Source organism: Lissotriton helveticus, chromosome 6 (genome assembly GCF_964261635.1).
Source record: "Lissotriton helveticus chromosome 6, aLisHel1.1, whole genome shotgun sequence".
NCBI classification, from domain to species: domain Eukaryota; kingdom Metazoa; phylum Chordata; class Amphibia; order Caudata; family Salamandridae; genus Lissotriton; species Lissotriton helveticus.
In genome coordinates this window covers 1,573,668,300-1,573,689,241 of record NC_136067.1, presented here as the reverse complement: position 1 = coordinate 1,573,689,241, position 20,942 = coordinate 1,573,668,300, and positions in this window count along the sequence as shown.

Sequence of the window (20,942 nt, the reverse complement as noted above, 5' to 3'; positions counted from 1 at the left end):
CCATATCAGCAGTGTCAGTTGCTGAGATTTCTGGATTTCTCCAGAATTCCTGGATTTTATTGGCAGTGACTTTATGCCACTCTCGTCGCCAGATAGGGGGAAGAGGAGCATTCTTAACAATTTTTGCAGGGGTAACCAGAGAGAATTCAAGCATGGAGTGATCTGTCCATGTTATTTCTTTTGCCCTAGAAAAATTAACTTTAGCACAATTACTAAAGAGAAGATCTAACGTGTGTCCTCCTTTATGGGTGGGTCCGTGATTCTGTAATTCCAGACCTAAGTTGGCCAGGTCTGTAATCAGGGCAGTGGCATCAGAGTGTGTGGGTATATCAACATGTGTATTGAAGTCTCCCAGAAGAAGGAAATCTTCTTTGGATTTAATGTGAGGGGCCAAGGTTTCTTTAAGAAGAAGAGCGAAATTCATGTTAGTGCCTGGGGGTCGGTATACCAAAGCACCTGCTTACTATGAAGCAGACTTACACTAACTCTATGACTACTACAATTATTTAATTCTCTACATCACTTTCAATCACAAAGCAATGTAAAACAGTAGACAGCGTTGCAGACTTACATTCCCTCTACTCTATGTTTTGATTGGCTGCTTCAATTAGCTTATAAAAAGAAATAGTTTTTCTGAACTCATTCAAAGTGCACTTATTTCTCCATGACGTCCAGTCTTATGGTTAGAACTTATGTCTCTGAACTACACTTATCCTCAAGGCCAAATTGTGTAGGAGCCATTAGAACTTCTTGAAATTCCACAGAGCACATCCCAAGATTATTTCCCTAAAATTTTGGTTTTAAAAACACCAGGTAAGAGTTTTTAAGGTCATACGGCAATTTTTTTTTGAAAATTAAAACAGAATCGTTGCAGAATGACCAGCCATTTCTAGACTTTAAATAAGCTGTGTAATGTCCTGATGTTATTGAAGGGCCGTCATGATATATAATTGCTGCAGTTACAAAAGTCCTTCCTGATATTGACAACTGCGAAGCTACAAAATTTTTAATTAAAGTTGTCAATTTTGTTCCATCAGGCCTACATCGTTGGAACATTAAAATGACATACTGGCCATATGTTCGTATAAATAATGTGGACATCATTTCAGATTTACATTGGCTACACTCCATGTTGTGATCAGCTGCTTTTACTAGCTTATTAAAGGAGACTGATTTACTGTCTGGCAAAGTTAAATATATAAATCTTTCTGAGTCTACCCTAGTAGTACTTGATACCATACAGTTCTCGCAGTCATGCTGCCATTGATAAGAAAGCCCAAACAGCTGATCTACATCTACACCTTCAGCATGCAATACATCAAGCATATACATTAAAAACTCCTGACAATCTTGCTGAATATTTTGAGAGAATTGTGTTTGGCCTGAACATCTGTCTAACAGATTTCGAATTTCAGACACACTTTCTATGTTTCTTCTATCAGTGCTACATTTCTCTAACACAGAATTTAACAAACTGCAAAATCTTTGATCAGAATTGACCACAATCTCTTCTTTTACATTTTCTATAGAAAACAAAACATTAACCACTACATTAGCATAGCAGTTGACACCAGAACTGTTTTCAAATTGAAAACCAACAACATCTTCAACAGAATCCTTTTTGTTTCTGCTTGTAATTTTAGGTTCATCGACTTTTCGTCTTTTTGCTACAACCTCCCCAGTATTGGTCACATTTCTTCGTTTCCGGCCTACCACACGTTTCTCAAACAAAGGATACTGAGGCAAATGTGACGCATACTCTCTTCTTAACCTATTGTATTCCTTAACACAATCTAGATCCGCACAAATGTTTGTGACATCACACTCAATCAAGTACAATCCCGATAAAGTTCTAACTCGTGACAATGCCACATATGCCATACCCTCCTTGAACACAGAACTGCCAATATTCACCAATGCACAGTCTACACTTAAACCTTGCGATTTATGGATTGTCACCGCATATGCCAAGCAAACAGGAAACTGCTTACGGCGAACATATAAGTCTTTTACAAGCAAAAATCTAGCAGAGCAACGACCAATTAGCTGTACTTCCTCAATGCCATCAAATTTAATTTTTAAAAATTCAATTCCATCTCTATTTCTGTATTTTACAAAATCAACAACATTACCCATTGATCCATTTACCAGACCTCTTTCAACATGTAAATTCCTTCTTAAAATTATACGGCAGTTCAAGCACACATTCAGAGTCTTTTCAAAACCTGCAGTTTTAGATATACTCTTCTCTAATGAATCCAATTTTGTTTTCAGATTCTCAGACAAAATAATTGTTGATCCCATATGCTCTACTCTGTCAATAGCTTCCAGTTTCACAATCTCTTGCTTTTCTAAATGCAACATTTTGTTGTTGAATTTGGCACATTCTGCAAGAGTTGGCATCAAACATATTCCAGATTTCTTATCAGTAATTTTCTGAAAAATATTCTCAGGCACAACATCTTGTTCTGGATATAAATTTGACAGTAATCGTGCATGTAAAGCTTCTTTCCCATGCTCGGTCACTTTTCCAATTCTAACATCTTGTAGAATAGTCTTGTAAACTTCATCCTTCGCCTGACGCATATTTTCATGCAGTTCAGCATAATTGAAGTTTAACCATATATTGACGTTGCCAATGCTGCCTAGGCACTTCCTGGTATCTTCATGCGTGAGCATTTTGAACACAGGTTGCCCTTTCACTGGTGTCAGCTGCAGAAGATCTCCGAAAACAATGATGTGTTTGCCACCAAATAACACATCATACTCTGTTTTGAGAACTTCTTGCATTCTCAAATGCACAAAGGCAAGCATGACATTGGAAACCATGCTTACTTCGTCAATGATAAGAAGTTTCATTTTCCTCAAGATTCTTGAAACGTCAAAACAAGCATCTCCAGATAGCTTGTGATATTGTAATTTGTTGTCATGCTCCACTGGCAGCATCAGTAAACGATGTAAAGTAATCCCTTTAATGTTATGTGCTGCCAGTCCAGTTGGAACGGTGACAACACAAGACAGCGATGACTCTGTCCTTTCCTGCAAATAGCATGAAATTGCTTTAATGAGGAAACTTTTTCCAGTTCCCGCTTCTCCACTCACGTAGAGTCGGACAGGCTTCAACGACGTACATGAGCACTCTTTCTTGTCATGACTTAATCCATGATCAATTTGCATGGTAACTTCGTCATATATTTTCCTCTGCTCAACGTTGAGTTGTCTTTCCAACTCTTCTAAGTTAACCGCATCCTCCTGAGCATGTGCCATGGCTCTTTCCACTTCATTCATGGCAGTGGCAGCTTCATTTTCGATAACAGGTCCTCCTAGTGGATCCTGACTCAATGAAGCAGAACTCTGACTGTCCTGAGAACTGTCTCTGGCAATCTCGGCTGCAATCGTTGCTTCCTGCTCAATTTCCGCATTCAACATTTCTACATATTTGGGAAAAGCAGGACATTCTATGGTCTCCTTGGCAGCATTGAAAGAGTCTTCGTAACAGAGGAAATCTCCAAGCAGTTCCTCTTCTGCACGCCAAGGCTTGAAAAGTTGCAAAAGTGCTAAATAGAAAAACTCCTTTTTTTCAGGAGATTCGCCACTCAATTTTCGATGGTTTACCAAGTGGCATTTTCTTTGCTTGACCAGACATCCCTCACTTCCTATTACAGCATACACTCCTTTCTCAGTATCTTCTTTGATGTTCCTCTTGAATATGTAATTTTGAAGAACCTCATACAGACAAACATTGTCGAGGTGACTGCTTCTATTTGGATAATATGTATCCAACATGTTGGTCTTCAAAATGTCGGTACTGTTTGGCTCCTTTTCCGCCAAATACTCAATTTCCCGCACAGGTTTCAGAACTCGATTACGCGTTGCAGCAAGACCAAGACTCGCCCAAACGATACTCCTGGACTTGGCATAGAGACTTGCTGAAGACAACCGGTCAGAGCATTCGTAAGCTCCAATTTCTCGATGCGACAACATCTTCAGACTGAAACTGTACAACTTCTTGCTGAGGCTCTTTTCATGGGAAATGTCCTCCCACATATCCTTCAATTCTGTCTTCTCTTTTTTGGTGATGTAAGACGTCACATACCGAGCCACAGCCATACAGTTATCAGCCACAAACTGTATATCCATGTTAGCATTCCACATGGACAAAATCACCGGGTTGTAGTCGTTGATGTACTTGGACTCTTCGTTCCTCTTCAAATTGTATGTGTTTTTAGGTGATTTCTTCATGACATTATGTCGCAGCGAAGACATCAAACTGTTTACTCTTCCTTTAGAAATCACCGGTCGTGGAAAGCCGAAACGACATTTGGTGTAGAACTTGTCCTTGTTTCGGAATTTACGACGGCAGTACTTTCCACATCGATGGCTTTGGAAACGCAGAACTTTTTCTCTTAGGCTTTTCTTCTCCTTTGCGTTTGGAACAGCACACGTAGAATACTGTTGGATGAAACTCATCACTGAGTCTTCTGGATCCGTTCCAAATTTAGGTGCATCCTTGATCCACAGCAACATATGTATATGAGGAGCACCTCTTGCTTGGTACTCCTTTCTCCAGAAGAAATCCAACACCTCTCCAAGAGGTGGATTCTTCTTATTCATGATGAAAGACATCATAGCTTCAAATCTATGATTGAAGTACCTACATACATTGACTGGATCCAAAGAGCACAGTTCTCCGGGTGTCTTGAATTCGATGTTATCTACGTTAGCATTTGCCTCTCGTAGAAATTCAAGTAAGTCTTCCCAGCCATACTCGGCACAGCTCAGAGTGAGGTACCATGTGGGAGTACCTAAGTTCCTCAGCATACATTTTAAATCACCATGACGACGGTACCAGTACTCATTAGTACCACGCTGACACGCCATGAGATTAATCAGGTGAGAATCCAAAATACTGTCTTGGACATTGACTTTATCCATAAAGTCACTTGCCGAGATGTTTTGCATGTGTATACCACTTTTCAAGATGTGGTTCACTGCATATGACAGTCCAGACAGATCGCTTTCAAACAGGAGATGAAACAAATAGGGAATGCATTGTCGAAACCTAGCATCTCCTGCATACAATCGCAAAGTCCGGTATTCAGAAGCAGGAATTTGATGAGGTCGCTCATCATATCTTCCTCCCTGACCTGTTGGAAAAAGCTGTGGGAAACACCGAGCTTCCAAACTTTCCTCCCAAACACTAATGGGACTCCCTTTGGCTTGTTTCATTTGAAACAACTCAATAGCATTCCCCATTGGAATGCAAAGGATGAACACTATAATGTTCATATATTTCTTCACTAGTAGAGGGTTCTACTTTCTCAATTTGACCAACACACAAATCGCTATCCTCTTCCTCACTTACTTCCTCTTCTGCAACATATACATTCTTATAGTATTTATTATTTTTTTCAAATACAATGTTGCCTTTTTAACTTTCCTAACATCTACTAAATCTTGCCATATTTTCTTATTCTTTGTCGGAACCCCATTAACTAAGATAACCAGAGGTTCCTCTTCCACTTTTTCTACTCCAATTGTGTTAATGTTTTTCTTCAAATCTAGAGGCAAATAAACAACTCTTCCCTTTAATCCTCTCTGTAAATCTGATGGAGGCAATTTCCCTGTCTTTGGCTCCATTCTTACAATAGCCTGAAAGGGATGGATACTTTGAATCAAAATAGATTCATAAGTATTTAAATCCTTCAATTCAGAAGGAATCTCAACCAATTCCAGATTATTATGAACTGCTCTAGCAGGCATCTGGTTTTGATTTAATTTGCAACAACAATAAGTACACACACGTTGATCAAATCCCAAATCAAAACAATTTTCTACCATCAAGTATGTTGCAAAATCCTTCCATTCACTATTATTTTCCCTTTCACTTTTTGCATATAAATCCACTAACTTAGTCTGATTCTTATAATAAGTGCGTCGACAACACACACAAGTGAAATTAGGCCTCTCACTTGATTTCACCTGAAACGTCGCAATTTCCCTCTGGAAATTATCTGTACTGGAAACCTGTACACTATCTTCCACATTACCCTCTTCTTCTGGGTCAATTTCAACATTCTCCTCTTTACTTCCAAAGTAACAAAACTCAATTTCTTCACATATGTTCTTCACATCTATTTCATAACCATGCAAAAGAGCGGCGCATAATTGTTTAAGCATAATTGCTGGACTCTTAGCATAATACAACATTCTAACTAATTTCCTCACTTTATTATGATGCACTGCTAGCATCCTGAAATGATGAAAAACACTCTGGCATACTCTCCTGGAAAGACAAGCCACTGAATGACCATGCAAACCTGTCACTTCTCTCACTCTGCAAGGATCTAATTCTTGCAACAACCTTATTTTCTGCTTCAAACTTTTCTTATTAAATGACCGTACAAAATCACAAAGCAAATTGATGGAATCCTGTCGCACACTGCAAATACTACTACACTTCCAGGTGTACACAGGACCCTTAGCACGTCTTCCTAAAACCTCATTACCTAACACCTCTTCTGTCTCTGTTGTCACAAGTTTTTCTTTTTCAACTGGACAACCATCTTTCACTTCATAAGCACGACCACTGGTGTCAACTGCATGCACCAAATCATTATCCTGGAAATAACTCTCCTCATTAAAAATACCTCACAGCTTGAACTATGCATCCATTCTCCAGAAAAAACTTCACAAAAATTACTACGATTAACTATTCTCTTCCATCTACTATTTCTTTTGAAATCATAAATTGCCTTGTTTAGCTTCCTAATTCTATTGATTATCAAAATAAATAACTTACGTTTAATTTCAAATGCCTGATCCATAACTTTCTCAACTTTTTTTTTTCTCCTATAAAAAACCAGTTTCTGTTGACCTTTCTTAATATTTTTTAACAAATTGCCAATTATCCTGTTGCGGAACATTCGTTTACGAATGTCCCTAAACTGTTGTTTCCTTCTACTATCATGCACAGAGTTATCTCTTGCTCTAGCAGTAACATTTTTGATTGGCCTTTCCTTTCCATTTGATTTGCTTCTCTTTTTATGGACTGAAACATTTTCTGTAGTAATATTTTTTTTACTACACATATTACATGTGAAATATTTTGTGCTCTTACCCGGTGCTTTCTTCGTGACTTGACAAATCTTTTTGTTAGAGGACTGCTGCTTATTTTGTTTCACCTGCTGTCTTTGACGTTTTGCAGCCTTTCTCTGTCTTTCTATTGTTGGCATGGTGAAATCTTGAAATGATCTGCAGTTGAATCTGTGGTAAAATATAATAAAAAATGTTATTAACCATTATTACCAAACAGTAAATCAATAACAATGATCAAAAACTTAACACACTACTTGACATTTTAAATAGAAGATTTTTTAGTCCTTGGCAAATTTACAATACAGAAATAGCAGAAAAGAAATGACATTTATATTTATGTTACCTGTGCTATTTTATATGTGAATCTGATCTAATTTTATGAGCATATTTTAATATTTTATTGAAGACACTACACATAACCTGTTTTTGAAGGTGTCTTCATTTTTAAATTAAACGGTTTACATTTTTACTTTTTATTAATTATACATTTTAAAAATAAATGTTTATATTTCCATAGGCTCAAGCAGGTCAGCTTCCCACCCTATGTCATATAATTCGGACAAATCTGCATCCTCATCACGCTCTTCTTCATCCTCAGGATTTAAATCATCCAATGGATCAACATCCACTGATGTTTCAATTACAAGTTCAATGATGAGGTCAAAATCAACTGATTGCAGATTGTCACTCATGTTGATGTTGTCTTTATCTTTAAAGAAAGATAACAACAATGAGATGTTGCAGAGTAAGAGACAAATCTCAGAGATTATAATAGTAAAATTGTTTAACAAGAGTAATATTTTGCAGCTATTATTTAGCCATGTCCAGCAATGCTGATCAGGTGAAGACTATGTCTAATTTTTCAGTGAACAGGACTCATCTCTTCTTAACCTTGGATAAGCCTCACCGACTCTGTGTGTCCTGCACATACTTAAATGTAAAGGGGCAGATTTATGTTAAATGGCACATCCCCAGGCATGCACCAGTTAACGTGCACCGCTGCTCTGCCACCCATGGTGTTTCGTATTTACAATCAGATAGGAGAAAGCTGCGTCAAAACCCTGCGCCTGCTTTAAGCAGGCATAGGTCTTGACGCAACATTGTGGAGATGGGGCACCCCTGAGCCTTGCTTGAGCTGCATCGCACTTGCGATACAACTCCAGCAATCACTACCTTTACAGCACAGATACATCACGCATCTGTGCCATTTTTGCCCCATGATGCCCCGCATTGTAAATGCAGCACACCATGGGTGGCGGAACAGCGGCGCAGGATGACTGACACATCCCTGGTGATGCACCAGTCATCATAAATCTATCCCTAATCTTCTTATCTTGTTACAGATGAACCGCCATATGTACCATAAAACTATTTTGCATTTCCTAAATAGCGAATTTTAAGGAATAAATAGCAATTCTTTACCATTCCTAATTTGCAATGAGCAAATTGCTAATTGCAAGTTACCCATTCATTTCCATGGGCTAGGAGCCTCATAGGAATGAAGGTTTAATTTGTGATCAGCAATTTGCTCATCACAAATTAGGAATTTTTCCAAGGGTGCAGGGGTGTCTCAAGAACACCCTGCTGCACCCCTGAAAAAGAAATTTGGGGGCATATGGCACACATACATGCCCTAAGGGCATGTGTTGGCGTCATATGGGACCTTTTGTTTTTTTGAAAAAAAGCTTTTTGAAAAGAATTCACAAATTACCACCAATTTACCACAATCGTTTCCAAATCCTTAATGTCATTTTTTACATATTTTTTGTTTGATACATTGCATTTAAGTAATCGCAAAATTTGCAAATCCTTCAGTGCAATCGCAAAATAAGGAATAGCAAATTTTGCTACTCCTTATTTTGCATCAAACTTGTTTGATACATACCATTTGTCTAATTAACATTCGCAAAGGCCGAAATTCGCAGAATTTTGATCTTTGCGAATGCTAATTAGCTTGATACATATGGCCCCAAGTGAGGCCTGTCTTGCAACATGGTGCATGTTTTGCATCACTGCTGCATCGGTTTCATGTGGTACGTTTTTTTTACACCATGACATATCTGCCTAAATGCATCAATTTGTAATTTTGTCGCCTCATAGCAAATCTTTTGCACCGCTGCTGCATCATAAAAGTGACGCACAGTGGCGCAAAAGAGGCATACACCTATCATAAATCTGTCCCTAGCATTTTAAATGATTAATCCAGGATGACGATAAGGTGTGGCCTACCCAAAGGTTTGTTTAAGGTGAGGCCTACTCAGGATTGCAGATTAAAGTTACGCTTGATGAAGAATACAGAGGAGATAATACATGTAAAGGCCTACCAATGAAGTAAGTGATTTGCACTTTATTTCGCCAGTCATCATAAATGTATCCCTAAGCTTCTTATCTTGTTACATATGAACCACCATATGTACCATCAAACTATTTTGCATTTCCTAAATAGCGAATTTTAAGGAATAAATAGCAATTCTTTACCATTCCTAATTTGCAATGAGCAATTTGCTAATTGCAAATTACCCATTCATTTCCATGGGCTAGGAGGCTCATAGGAATGAAGGTGCAATTTGCGATTAGCAATTAGCTCATCACAAAATAGGAATTTTTCCAAGGGTGCAGGGGTGTCTCAAGAACACCCTGCTGCACCCCCTGAAAAAGACATTTGGGGGCATATGGCGCACATACATGCCCTAAGGGCATGTATGGGCGTCATATGGCACCTTTTGTTTTTTGGAAAAAAAGCTTTTTGAAAAGAATTCACAAATTACCACCAACTAGAAGTTGGTGGTAGTTTCCAAATCCTTAATGTCATTTTTTTACATATTTTTTGTTTGATACATTGCATTTAAGTAATCGCAAAATTTGCAAATCCTTCAGTGCAATCGCAAAATAAGGAATAGCAAATTTTGCTATTCCTTATTTTGCATCAAACTTGTTTGATACATACCATTTGTCTAATTAGCATTCGCAAAGGCCGAAATTCGCAGAATTTTGATCTTTGCGAATGCTAATTAGCTTGATACATATGGCCCCAAGTGAGGCCTGTCTTGCAACATGGTGCATCTTTTGCATCACTGCTGCATCGGTTTCATGTGGTACGTTTTTTTTACACCATGACATATCTGCCTAAAAGCATCAATTTGTAATTTTGTCGCCTCATAGCAAATCTTTTGCACCGCCGCTGCCTCATAAAAGTGACGCACAGTGGCGCAAAAGAGGCATACACCTATCATAAATCTGTCCCTAGCATTTTAAATGATTAATCCAGGATGACGATAAGGTGTGGCCTATCCAGAGGTTTGTTTAAGGTGAGGCCTACTCAGGATTGCAGATTAAAGTTACGCTTGATGAAGAATACAGAAGAGATAATACATGTAAAGGCCTACCAATGAAGTAAGTGATTTGCACTTTATTTTGCCAGTCATCATAAATGTATCCCTAAGCTTCTTATCTTGTTACAGATGAACCACCATATGTACCATCAAACTATTTTGCATTTCCTAAATAGCGAATTTTAAGGAATAAATAGCAATTCTTTACCATTCCTAATTTGCAATGAGCAATTTGCTAATTGCAAATTACCCATTCATTTCCATGGGCTAGGAGGCTCATAGGAATGAAGGTGCAATTTGCGATTAGCAATTAGCTCATCACAAAATAGGAATTTTTCCAAGGGTGCAGGGGTGTCTCAAGAACACCCTGCTGCACCCCCTGAAAAAGAAATTTGGGGGCATATGGCGCACATACATGCCCTAAGGGCATGTATGGGCGTCATATGGCACCTTTTGTTTTTTGGAAAAAAAGCTTTTTGAAAAGAATTCACAAATTACCACCAACTAGAAGTTGGTGGTAGTTTCCAAATCCTTAATGTCATTTTTTTACATATTTTTTGTTTGATACATTGCATTTAAGTAATCGCAAAATTTGCAAATCCTTCAGTGCAATCGCAAAATAAGGAATAGCAAATTTTGCTATTCCTTATTTTGCATCAAACTTGTTTGATACATACCATTTGTCTAATTAGCATTCGCAAATGCCGAAATTCGCAGAATTTTGATCTTTGCGAATGCTAATTAGCTTGATACATATGGCCCCAAGTGAGGCCTGTCTTGCAACATGGTGCATCTTTTGCATCACTGCTGCATCGGTTTCATGTGGTATGTTTTTTTTACACCATGACATATCTGCCTAAAAGCATCAATTTGTAATTTTGTCGCCTCATAGCAAATCTTTTGCACCGCCGCTGCATCATAAAAGTGACGCACAGTGGCGCAAAAGAGGCATACACCTATCATAAATCTGTCCCTAGCATTTTAAATGATTAATCCAGGATGACGATAAGGTGTGGCCTATCCAGAGGTTTGTTTAAGGTGAGGCCTACTCAGGATTGCAGATTAAAGTTACGCTTGATGAAGAATACAGAAGAGATAATACATGTAAAGGCCTACCAATGAAGTAAGTGATTTGCACTTTATTTTGCCAGTCATCATAAATGTATCCCTAAGCTTCTTATCTTGTTACAGATGAACCACCATATGTACCATCAAACTATTTTGCATTTCCTAAATAGCGAATTTTAAGGAATAAATAGCAATTCTTTACCATTCCTAATTTGCAATGAGCAAATTGCTAATTGCAAATTACCCATTCATTTCCATGGGCTAGGAGGCTCATAGGAATGAAGGTTGCAATTTGCGATTAGCAATTACCTCATCACAAAATAGGAATTTTTTCAAGGGTGCAGGGGTATCTCAAGAACACCCTGCTGCACCCCTGAAAAAGAAATTTGGGGGCATATGGCGCACATACATGCCCTAAGGGCATGTATGGGCGTCATATGGCACCTTTTGTTTTTTGGAAAAAAATGCTTTTTGAAAAGAATTCGCAAATTACCACAAACTAGAAGTTGGTGGTAGTTTCCAAATCCTTAATGTCATTTTTTACATATTTTTTGTTTGATACATTGCATTTAAGGAATCGCAAAATTTGCAAATCCTTCAGTGCAATCGCAAAATAAGGAATAGCAAATTTTGAATTAAGGACATTTTAAGTCATTTCCACATGTGCAGTGTTTTCAAATTATGATTTGAAAATCGTTTTTGGGGAAAAGTAATGGTTTGCAAATTTATGACAAGGACATAATGGTGTATGCTTCTCTATAAGGCATTTCAGTGTCTCTGATGTCATTTTTCCCATATTACATTATAAGACCTTTCCCCATGGAGCACATTCCTTGTAAATATGCTCCCACCTGTGCATGGTGAATTTAGATTTTGACTGTTTGAGTCACATAGCCATGTTAAAAGTGACCCAAAAAAATTGCAAACGCTTTAAAAAAACACATTCATGTGTCTTAAGGACATTTTAAGTCATTTCCCCATGGACAGTGTTTTGTAAGTGGCGCAAAAGAGGCATACACCTATCATAAATCTGTCCCTAGCATTTTAAATGATTAATTCAGGATGACGATAAGATGTGGCCTATCCAGAGGTTTGTTTAAGGTGAGGCCTACTCAGGATTGCAGATTAAAGTTACGCTTGATGAAGAATACAGAGGACATAATACATGTAAAGCTCTACCAATGAAGTAAGTGATGTCCACTTCATTGCGCCAGTCATCATAAATGTATCCCTAAGCTTCTTATCTTGTTAGACATCAACCGCCATATGTATCATATAACTATTTTGCATTTCCAAAATAGCGAATTTTAAGGAATAAATAGCGATTCTTTACCATTCCAAAATTGCGATGAGCAAATTGCTAATTGCAAATTACCCATTCATTTCCATGCGCCAGGATGCCCATATGAAAGAAGGTGCAATTTGCAATTAGCAATTAGCTCATCGCAAATTAGGAATTTTTCCAAAGGTGTAGGGGTGTCTCAATAACACCCTGCTGCACCCCTGAAAAAGAAATTTGGGGGCATATGGCGCACATAAATTTTAACAACATTCCTTTACCTCAAAAACGATTTTCAATTCATAATTTGAAAACACTGCCCACAGGGAAATTACTTAAAATGTCCTTAAGACACATGAAAGTGTTTTTTTATTGCCTTTCCAGCATGGTTGGGTCACTTTTAACATGGCTATGTAACACAAACATTTAAAATCTAAATTTGCCATGCACAGGTGGGAGCATATTTACAAGCAATTTGCGCCACAGAGAAAGGTCTTACATTAAAATGGGAAAAATAACATCAGGGACAGTCAATTGCCTTATAAAGAAGCATACACCATTATGTCCTTGTCATAAATTTAAAAACAATTCCTTTTCCCCAAAAACGATTTTCAAATCATAATTTCAAAACACTGCACATGGGAAAATTACTTAAAATGTCCTTAAGACACATAAAAGCGTTTTTTAATTGCCTTTGCAGCATGTTTGTATCACTTTTAACATGGCTATGTAACACAAACATTAAAAATCTAAATTTTCCTTGCACAGGTGGGAGCATATTTACAAGCAATTTGCGCCACATAATTCATAATTTTCTCCTTAAAGCACACTATTCTCTATCTAAATTAAAGAAATATTTTCTCACCTTAGCAAATACTTTGAGTTTGAAAACAGTCTCAGAAACACACCAATTTGTCTTCAGCAGAGCAAAAGGTATGCACTCCAGAGTCTGCAGCTATCAAAAGCACAGAAATGCTGTAATTCTTCACACATATCTCTCATGTCACCCAATCAAAACTCTTCCCTCACTTTTTTTCAAATGGAAACCCTTCCCCCCTCTGCCCTTTCTGCCTTTTCTGCATGGCAACCACCTCTTGGAAGACTTCTGGTGTTTGCAAGTTCACACAACAATGTTGCAATTGAACTCTGAACTCTCAGTGCACCTGCATATCCAGTGCATTCTTTCATTTAATGATTTTTTATTGACCATTCAAAATACATCTTTCAAATAACTCATCCGTGCACCCTAACTTTCTGTTTTCAGCAATCAAAATCCACCAATCACTGTTACTGCTTCATGAACACAGAAACTCCACAGTTTTTTTCATTTTAAACTCTCATTTTTTCAACTGCCATTTCATTGCCACACTTCATCTGACTGCAGGAGAACCTTCTCTCACCATGTTTTCTGTCTGGATTGTTGGACATAGTTATATTCACTGGGCTCAAAGGTACACTGAAAACAGGAATTTACCTAACCTCAATTTACAAGATGTGGAAATTAAGTGGTTTGGCCACAGAGGATTAAAATGTCACCAATTGATACCATTGGTGAAAACCTTTATGCATTTGCCCAAACCTGACCTGTTAATTGTGCACTGTGGAGGTAATGACTTGGGCACTTTGACTGGTGTAGGTCTGGAAATGCTTTTAAAGGACACCTTTGAGCAATTAATGGCACTTTTTCCTCAGACTGCCTTGGTATATTCAAATATATGCCAAAGACAGAAATGGAGGTGGTCAAACCAATTTTGTCCACAAATTGAGAAGTCGAGGAAGCATGTAAACAAATCTGTTTCAGCTTACATGAGAGACCATGGAATGGGCTCCCTGTACAACAATAACTTGCGTTACTACATGCAAGATATCTACAGAGGAGATGGAGTTCACTTCTCAGATGAGGGCAACAGAATTTTCACTCTGAATTTAAGAATGTGCATTGGTACCTACTTATAAGTACCTAAATGTACCATAAACCCAAAAGCTCTTCTCAGAGCTACCCTACATCTGATCACTCACAATTATTATTTTACTCTAACATTTTTCACTAATTTTCAACAAAGTACGCTCCCTGGGGCGCTACCCGGTACGCGAACCGGGAGCTAACCTCGCGAAATTTTTAAAAAAAATGTTTTTTTTTCGCACATATGGGCCTCCTCAGCCACCCTCACAAAACCTAGGGGGTCAAGATACGTCTACCGTGCCCCCTTCTACCCATTCTGAACATTATTTGCCCTCCATCTTGTATCTTAATTCGACCGAAACACAAAATGGTGGACTCCCGTTACGCTTAAGGTTCGCGAACCGGGGCGCTCAACGGTTCGCGTACCGGGTCGCTCCCTGGGAAGCGCACCATCAAAAAAGGTGGGAAAGTAGTTCACAGAAAAGCCACTGGAGACAATTTCACCAAATATAGACTAGCTCATACTACATACCAATCCCTACCATTTTCACAAATTTGATTGGAATTCCATTTAGCCATTTAGCCTGTAGACCTCTCTAAATACCGTGAGGTAAATTACTTCACAAAACACATCTGAAGTGTTGGAATTGACAACCAATTAAAATGTTACTTTCATTTTCTACTTTTTTTACCTGACATTTGATTGGTTATATACCTGAATATATATAAAGGAAGAGAAGAAAACACAGCCATTTTGACTACTACTTGTTGGTGTACATTTCAATAGGATTTTCACTAATTCCTTCAACTTCTTTCTAAAGGTAAGTTTTTATTTTTAAAACTGAAGTATATTGTGCACTATAAGTTAATATGGTAAACTTTTTCTGATAGTTATATACTATCCCTCTGTAGTAGTTATAGATTTAGATAGACTTCTCTGTTATAGTTATGGATGGAGTTAGGCTTCTCTTGTATAATTATGAATTAACTTACGTTAAATCACATACACTTTTTTATATTCCTACTTCCACTCTGATACTATACACTGCCCAAAATTAATCCTAACAGTGCCCTATCTCTACTAATATATATTTTTTTAATCTAAATTTCAGGCAAAATGGAAGGCGAACAGAAAGTTGAATTTCAAATTGTCCTGCAAGAGAGCAGCCAAGAAATCAATGATGAAAATGATATTGAATTTTTCGATGAAACTTTAGACAAAGAACTACTGCAATGTGTACAAGCAGTAGATAACCTCCTTGAAAATGAGGACATTTTACACCCTCAGAGACTACAATGTATATTCAATGATAATTATGAAATTTCTGACAATGAAATGTTAGAAAGTTTAATAAATTATGAAACACAATCACAATAAAAAAAAATGCTTAAAAAATAAAGAAAATAAAAAATAATCAACAAAACCAACAATCAATTAACATACAGCATTTGAAAAGTCTATCATTCATTTTTCATTGCAGTACGCTGCCCAGAACGCTTCCCGGTTCGCGGACCGGGCGCTCCCCACGCAAAAAAAACAAAAAAAATGTTTTGTTTTTTTTGCCCCACGGGGCCCTTTTAAAACCTCCACATTAAACCTAGGGGGTCAGGGAGGATCTAGTATGCCCCCTTATGGTTATTTCCCCCTTTGTTTTGGCCTCCTCTTGTCTCTCAATCCTACCGAGAGACAAGATGGCGGCCGCTCCGGACTGTTTAGAATGTTGACAGACACCGGAGAGCCAATCAGCTTAGCTACGCGAAGTTCCGGTACGCTTAAGGTCCGCGGACCGGAGCGCTGCCCAGAGCGCGCTTACAGATATATATCTTTTTTTAAACGTTAATTTCTCAAAATCCACTGGAGCACATATATTGAGACCTACAAAAGGCACATCGGGCTACCAGTCCCTACAATTTTGCCCAGTTTCATGCAAATCCATTCAGCCGTTCGGGCTAAAAGTGAGGCCAACCGCCCTATGGAAAACTCAATGTTAAAAACACGTTTTGGGACCCCCCTTTTTTCTCGACCCCCCCTGGACGAACCCCCCCAAATTTCCAGGGGCTGCTCAGAAACAAAATGTTCCATTTTCCAGAAAATTTCAGCCAATTCCGTCCACAAACGCCAAAGTTATTAGACATAGAATTTTCAAAAATCCCATAGGGAAAAAATCCTAACTATATATACCTACTGGCGACCGCCAGTAGGTAATATATATATATATATATATATATATATATATATATATATATATATATATATATATAACCCTTTCCGTTGCATGTGAAGTTTGATTAACTATGATGTGAGTGCAGTGATGCTAAAAGTTAAACAGAGTGCATGCAGCGAGTAATTTCTCTGACCTTTGGAACCCCTTAGTTACCAGTTGTCCAAAGCGGAAAAGTATTTCGTTTCTCAAGTGAGAAGCTGGATATTTTGTGCTACTCGTCCATGGTTTTCAGCTCATCCCATTTTGCATATCATTATTTTACATCTTAAAATATTCTAGAAACAGAACTTGCATTAATGACTATGCTTTTAGAACACACACGCAGATGCCTGCAACATCCCCGTACAGTACATTCTTAAATTTGTGAATAAAGAATCATAAAACTCTGCTTTTCTTTTGTTAATCAATCAATGCCTTATGTCAACGGGTTCTTGTACTGTGGCAATTATAGAACAAGCCATTCTATTTTTTATTTCTTTAAAAAATGGACAAATCTCCACAGCCATCTGGCACAGTCTTTGTAAAAAGCGATAGTGAGACTACTCACCACTAACAAAGCATTTAAAGAGAACAATTCCCGTTATGCTTGAAATAGCTGCCTCATTCCTCTTTATAAATGTGTCACTCTGTATGTCACAGTACATACGGAATCCTTAACGAACACTATATTTACGAAGGAGAGACTTTCTGAGATGATTCAGACCATTTCAAAATCAATTCATGCGTATTTAGCCATTTAGCTTCTGAAATCCTTCAGGCAAGTGCTGCGATAATGCATTTTTAACAAGTAGGAAAGTTTTGAAATTACCATCTTAATTTCGTAGCCGTTTTTTTGCTTTAAAAGTCCAAGATTAACTTACAGGTTTTTATTTCTTCCTTTAAACCAGCCCGCAGATCTGTCACCACTGCACATTCTAAGTTACTGGATTAGATTCAAGTGCAGACTCTGCCAGCAGGAGTTGAACTTTTCTAAAGAACAGAATAATACCCATTGACTGACATCTAACATAGATTGAGTTTGTGTAAGTCCGAACAGGTAGAAAACTTAAAACACTTAGGCCCAGATTTACTAAAATCTCACACAGCGCAACAGCCAAAAATGTTGCGCTCCATTGCGTGAGGAGAGAGTGGTAGACCGCCACATTTACATATATTTGGCACTCTCCGCCCCTCTCCTCAGCACCGGTGCTGCAATTTGCTGCAGTGCACTACTCTCACACCTTTGCACCATAGTTCAAGGTGTCTGCATGAGCCTAGCATGGGTTTTGCACTAGAAGGATACCCTTCAGTATAAAATACCATGCTTAGACTAACTGTAAAACATTTTCCACTTTGTGTGCTGTACTGTGCAGCACACATCCAAAGTCGGAAAAGAAAGGAGAACTAAAAAATGTTAGTGTCAAAAACCTTGGGTGGTTGCTTGTGAATGCCCCTGCATCACCCAGGGAATGCCCCCTCAGAGCTAAGTAATGCAAAGCAGCACTAAGTGCTGATTTATGTTACTTTCATGTGATTTTTCAGCACTGAACAATACATTGGTAAAAAAATATTTTTTTGTCAATTTGGATCACTTTTGTGATGCAAACAAAGTGCATAATCTTGGTAAATATATTCTCTATTTTGATAAGTCTCACAATAAGCATCTATAACTTATGCTTTTGCCTACACGTTTTCAAACCTTTACTGTATGGTACAGAAGATTATAGCCAGAGTGAATTGGGTAACTACAAGTAGAACCTTTTATAGCACTTGCCTTTTTAATTTAGTATTTGCTGCTGATTCTTACTGCGTTATTAATGACAAAGTCAGATCGAACGCCTTGGTGTGCATTTAAAATGACTTGTTAGTATTGATGAAAGAAAGTGAAAATGCATATTAGTATTGTGTGTAGATTTAAAAAAAAGCTTATACAATACTAGTTAAGAGGCACTGCTGGAAATGCTGCAAGGTAAGAACAGCATAATTTAATGTGACAGAAAATGCCATAATGCACTGTCATAGATTGTGCTTATAATACATGTTTGAATGATCAAAGAGTGCATTCAATTGTGAGAAAGATTGACCTAATGCCAGTAGTGGAAGTGTTCTAGAAATATGTTGTGTTCAAAATAGGTTGTATGACACCTAAGGAGTACACAAATGTTGTGGTACACACGTGGTAATAATACAACAATGATAACTATGATATTGTCTTTCCTAAACCCTTATAAAAATAGCAAAAATGCTGACTGCAAAACAATTGTCATTTAAAACATCTGAACACCAATAATATTGAAAACAAAAATACAAGCTCGCAAAATATCAAAAAATTAATAGAACAAGTAAAAACACGACCATGATATTGATAACCAACACGTTGACGATTAGATATTTATATACATAAAAAAGAACACAAACACAACAAATAGTACACTTCACCAAAATGGAAAATGTTTTTAAAATATATTATAAAGACAGCAGCATACTCGTTTTTCTTTAATTAGCGTCTTCCATTTACGGTAATGTTAAAAAAGATACAGCTGATGAGATTTTACCTCTTTTTGCCTTGTCATCCCCTAAATTTGTGAAATGATGCTGCTTGTCTTTTAACTTTGAACATTGGGTACTGTTGTCCAGTCTCTAGTGTGTGGGGTCTGATCCCATAACATTTGGTAATATTAGCTAATCACCATGGCTTCAGGCCTACATGTGTAGCCTACTTGCTGAAGGCTTTAAATCCCCAAGAATGTCTCTCAAAATAACCCTTTCAGATACGAAAGTGCCATTAATTTAAATATTGAATATGTTAGTGCAATATATGCCTTGTAGCTCTAAAGGCAGAGTGCATAGTATTTAAATGTGGTACGTGTAAGCATTTCATACAAGCATTCTCCTACAGTGACTAGCCTCAACAACTGCATATGACTGTAGCTGATTTGAGAAAAACTAACTTGCAATTATAATTCTAATTTGCTAGCTATGGTTTGGAATTAGCCACAGAAATTATTTGAACCACTGTTTTGTTGAAAAGCCTTGGAATAAGGCAGGAAAGCAAGATGGCGGCTGCATAGGATCGTCGTGGTGGCGCTCCGGTCCCGTTCTCCTCTGAATTCCTTGGAAAATATTACTGAATGGCGGAGTTCTTGCGTCCGATGAAGTGGCGATCTCCCTGGGTACTCTCTGACACCCTGTCATCCATGTCTGGGAGGCCCAGGGGGTGTTTCAGACCTCGCGGGTTGCTGGGCTGGTCCTCTGCTTCTCAAGGTTGTTTTGGGCTGTGGAAGGACGGCAGTCCAGGCGGTAGATTGATCTGCTCGGCGCCTCCTGTGGAGAAGTGTTTTGCGGGTTGTGCCTTTGGTGCTTGGAGGAGTGGTGGCTCCTCGGGATCCCTGTAGCATGGCGGGCTTTCGCAACAGCCTTTGGCCTTGGCATGGTCGCTGAATCAGGTGCGGAGGAAGTGTGGAGAAGATACGCCAGAGCATGGACGGCACTGGCAGGGAGTAAAGTAAAAACTTATTTGCACAATTAATTATAATCATTGCAATATACACACTCAAAAATGAACCGTTAAAAAAGAGAATATTCAGGTCTATTAAAAGGACAGTGAATTTGTTGGCTAAAGAGGAAGGAGAGAAATGTCACTTAGAGGGGATCGGGCTCAAACTTAGTCACATGGTACGATCAGAGAGTTAATTTCTGTAATAAACTTTACTAAACGTGTCGCCATCTGAGGTGAGTCTCCCCTCATGCATGCATCGAGTGCTTCTTGGCATGTCCTGATATTAAGGGAAAGCCAAATTGGACGCAGTCAGAAAATTCTTTGGGCTCGTAGGCAACGACAAATGCATAAAATGTGGATAAGATTTTCCTCTTCCTGATTACAAAAGCGGCATTGGGGGAAGCGTCTTTCTTGTATCCTTGGCCAAATTTATGGCACTGGCAGGGAAATTGACACAAATATTAAACCGCGTCTTGAGCGGCTGTGCGGGCTCTCCTGCCGGCTATTTTAGTCTAGCGCTGAGACAGTGTCAACTTCTTCTTGGGGGTCTGACTCCCTG